This window comes from Pinus tabuliformis, chromosome 2_1 (assembly GCF_031772625.1).
Source record: "Pinus tabuliformis cultivar Carrire ecotype Pingquan chromosome 2_1, CPIR1, whole genome shotgun sequence".
Lineage (NCBI taxonomy): Eukaryota > Viridiplantae > Streptophyta > Pinopsida > Pinales > Pinaceae > Pinus > Pinus tabuliformis.
In genome coordinates this window covers 277,507,399-277,510,956 of record NC_142299.1, presented here as the reverse complement: position 1 = coordinate 277,510,956, position 3,558 = coordinate 277,507,399, and positions in this window count along the sequence as shown.

The following is a 3,558-nucleotide window of genomic DNA, read 5'->3' as shown; positions in this document are numbered from 1 at the left end:
GCCAATGCCATGAACCACCTAAGAGCCACATCCTTCAATGTTGCAGGAAACAACTTCAACTTCTGATCATTGGAAAAATAGTCATCGCTCATTCATAACACGTCGAATTGAAATAGAAAGGCATTAGGATCTTCATTGGGAAACCCATGAAGGTTAAGCAAGGCTGAAGGAGGAATATTCTTCATCTGAGTATCTCCACCAATCTCCCTGATAGCGAATTTGAATGGGACCAATTATTCTCCCTTCTCATTGTATCCATCTGTGTGACCAATCCCCTCTTCATGGGCCATTCTAGACCAAAAGGAAGTGGGGGCTTTGTAGACTACAGATCCTGCAGAATCAATGTTTTGGATTTCTGGTTCTTGAATACGATTGCCAACGAATTCCTTTTCAAGCTGACCACTCAGCAAAGATGTTGTTTTCCTTGTGACAAGAGATTCAAAATGGGTAGCAACATAATATTTTCCTACAGAAGCTACTACAGTAGAAGCAGGAATATGTTCTAGGTTCTTTTGAGGACCATAGACCTCCTGACCAGGTTCTTCTTCTCTTGCTGCCTTATTTCTTCCAGACTTCTTTTTCCTCACCAGTGTATTAGTAAATGAAGCGGTGCTCACACCACCACAAAAGGAATTTGTAGATGTTGGACCCAATCATCTACTATGAAAGAAAATTCAAAAGAAACTAATTACAAAACAATCAGGACACGGCTTTGGCGAAGTTCTGACCTCCTCCGGTGTGTGGGCTTTGCCCTTCGTCTTACCACTTTGACTCCCCCAATCCTGAAAAATTCCAAAAAATGCATTTAATAGAAAACACTTCAATATTATCCCTTTAGCACCTCCCCAGCAAAAATGCCAAAATGTTGAGTCAAATTATAGCATTATAATTTGATTAAACATAAATCATCAACTTGGGTAGGTAAGCTTGTGAGATGCATGAAAATTATATGCATGCCTAATATTGTAAGTGTTGATTAGTCTAACTAACCAATCATACAAAACCAATGACTCTTTCGTGCATCAATCACTTAAAAATAAAGACTATAGAGTGGATCAAACTTCCCTCTACAGCTCTTAAGATTGTTGATGATGATTAGGAAAAGATATAAAAATCAACTTACAACAAATTCAGAAATTTAATGAAGATGAGAAATCAAATCTTCATTAACTCAATTCCACACATGAATAGGAAACTAATTCAATTAATCTAGTGTTGTTGATATATATTCGAAAGAGTACATTGGCTGTAAAAATGAATTATTGCTACATAATAGAAATAAAATACATAAAGACTAAACTATGGGAGTTGTGAGCAAAGGGGGCGCTCCCTTACTCACAACCCCTTCAAATTAGAAGAGATTCCTCACTTCAATGGACAAAACATATATATTTATATTAATCTAAAAATACAGTCGAGTACAATCTGATACACAATTAGTTTTGAAACTAGCCCAGCACTCTAACCCCCCTATCATCGAAACTAGGACAAAATTTATATATTTACAAAGCCCATATATGGCTCGAAATAAAGGAGACTACTAATCTAATCCATTGGCTAACACATCTATTACAATATATTGTTTTTAGCCATACTGGGTCTAATCCATGACTGAAATCATGGATTAGATGAAACTCGTTACATGGTTGTAGCTGTTCCTCCAAACAACCAACGAGAGAAGACTTTTGAATCTAGGCGGTGTTGATGCCAGATCTGAGAAGGCCAATAGGATAGCAACCTTATGTGATATATTCCCTACAAAACCCGTGTTCGCGTTGGACTTAGATATTCATCGAACATGGCTAACTGCCGATGTTCCTGCCGAAAATAAGCGTAGTTATAGGAAATCCGCGACTGCAAGAAATCCAGAGTATTTGCAGGAAATAAGATCGCACAATTGTCTGTTGGAATTATGGGTCTCTTTTCGAATCAAAGCAAATAGGCACATGAACTCGATATTAGTTGTCACGGTAATAAAATAATGAACAACTAGCTAAGGAATACTAAAAGTAAAGGTAAAAGACGCTTTTTAGTATTAATTTGCATACCTTCAGTCTACGACACCCTTTTGGCAAAAGCACAAGTATTATAACCAAGATAGGCATAGTAGGGGTTAAAGATAGTCAAAATGGGAGAGGGAAAGCATAGAAAAATGTGTCAAAATTGGGAAAAACCAAGCCCCAACACTAATAGTGGGTGAACAACGAGATACCGATTAATTGCGAATATTTATAACGAGGATTAGTTGTCAATGGGCATTGTAGAGTCCACCTGCAGGTTATGTTAATAATAGCATAACAGTTGCAAACAAAAATATAGTGGAAGCAGTAGTTGTACAAGTGAGAAAATCATATCTAAATTATAATCTTCTACAAATAGTTCATTGTTAATTGATATTTTCCTATGAGCAATGTGCAAAGAAAGATACCATATTGTATCTTGAAGTTTATAAATAAGTCATATTTATGATAATGTACATGGCCTCGGGTCTATTAAGGTAATATATATTAATGATGTTGACCTTATTGGTTGCATGTAAATAGTATGTTGAATGTAGGTGAAAGTTATACAACATATATTCAACATATATTCTGGAAAAGGGCATGGAAGAAATGCAAAAATATGGGTGTGTCCTAGTTGAGTCATCACCCAAATGGAAAAAAAATGTCGTAATCATGACAAAGAGTGAAATACAAAAAGAAACTTCCTTTTGGTTAAGAGAAGAGGAAATTTCTTTGACAATGCAAAGGGTTTCGCAGGATACTAAAACTGGACAGAACCAACAGAATTGACACTATAATGTCAAGGGGAGCATCTGGAAAAACTTGTGGTATCTTACATCCAGAATTATATCTGACTCTAGAAGTGAGATGTTGCTCAGGGTAAATGATCCAGGTGGATATTGGTGGCCACCTGCCAGGTCCACCTGGACCGCCACCATTGTCTTTCTCAGCATTTTCAGTTTCCTTAATTGTAGCACAGTTTACTATTTTTAGCAGTTTTTCGGGTCCTGAACTTCCGGAGCCGTTTTGAGGCCCTAAACGACGTTTTTTTGGAATTCTGGGGCAACCAAGCCCTATGTTGCCTCACAAAGTGGTAGTACTCGGATAGATCTTTCTAACGAGCTATCGTACGCGTCAAACGGAGATCGTATGCCAAAGTTACGACCCCGGGAAATTGATGTACCAATTTACCCAAACGGGGCCCACAATTTGGCGTTTCATCTTCTAGGGTTAGGTTTCGGTATGTGAAGGGTTTTCCATTGTTTCTCAACAATAAATAGGCCTTCGAGCCTCATTGTAATACAGTTCGGAACAGTTCAGAGGCATGTAGCCGCACATCTCTTCTCAGAGATAAGCTACCATCGCCCTAGCTGGTTTATTTCCACTTCCGTTTGTAAGCATATTTCAGTATTTTCCATTAATGAAATGAAGTATTATTTCCGCTGCATCTTTGTGTATATGGTTATCGCATCTCTGTATTTATGGTTATCTCTATAATCTATTGCGTTCCTGTCTAAATCCGGATCAGTAAAAGTGCAATGATGCATGAGAGCAA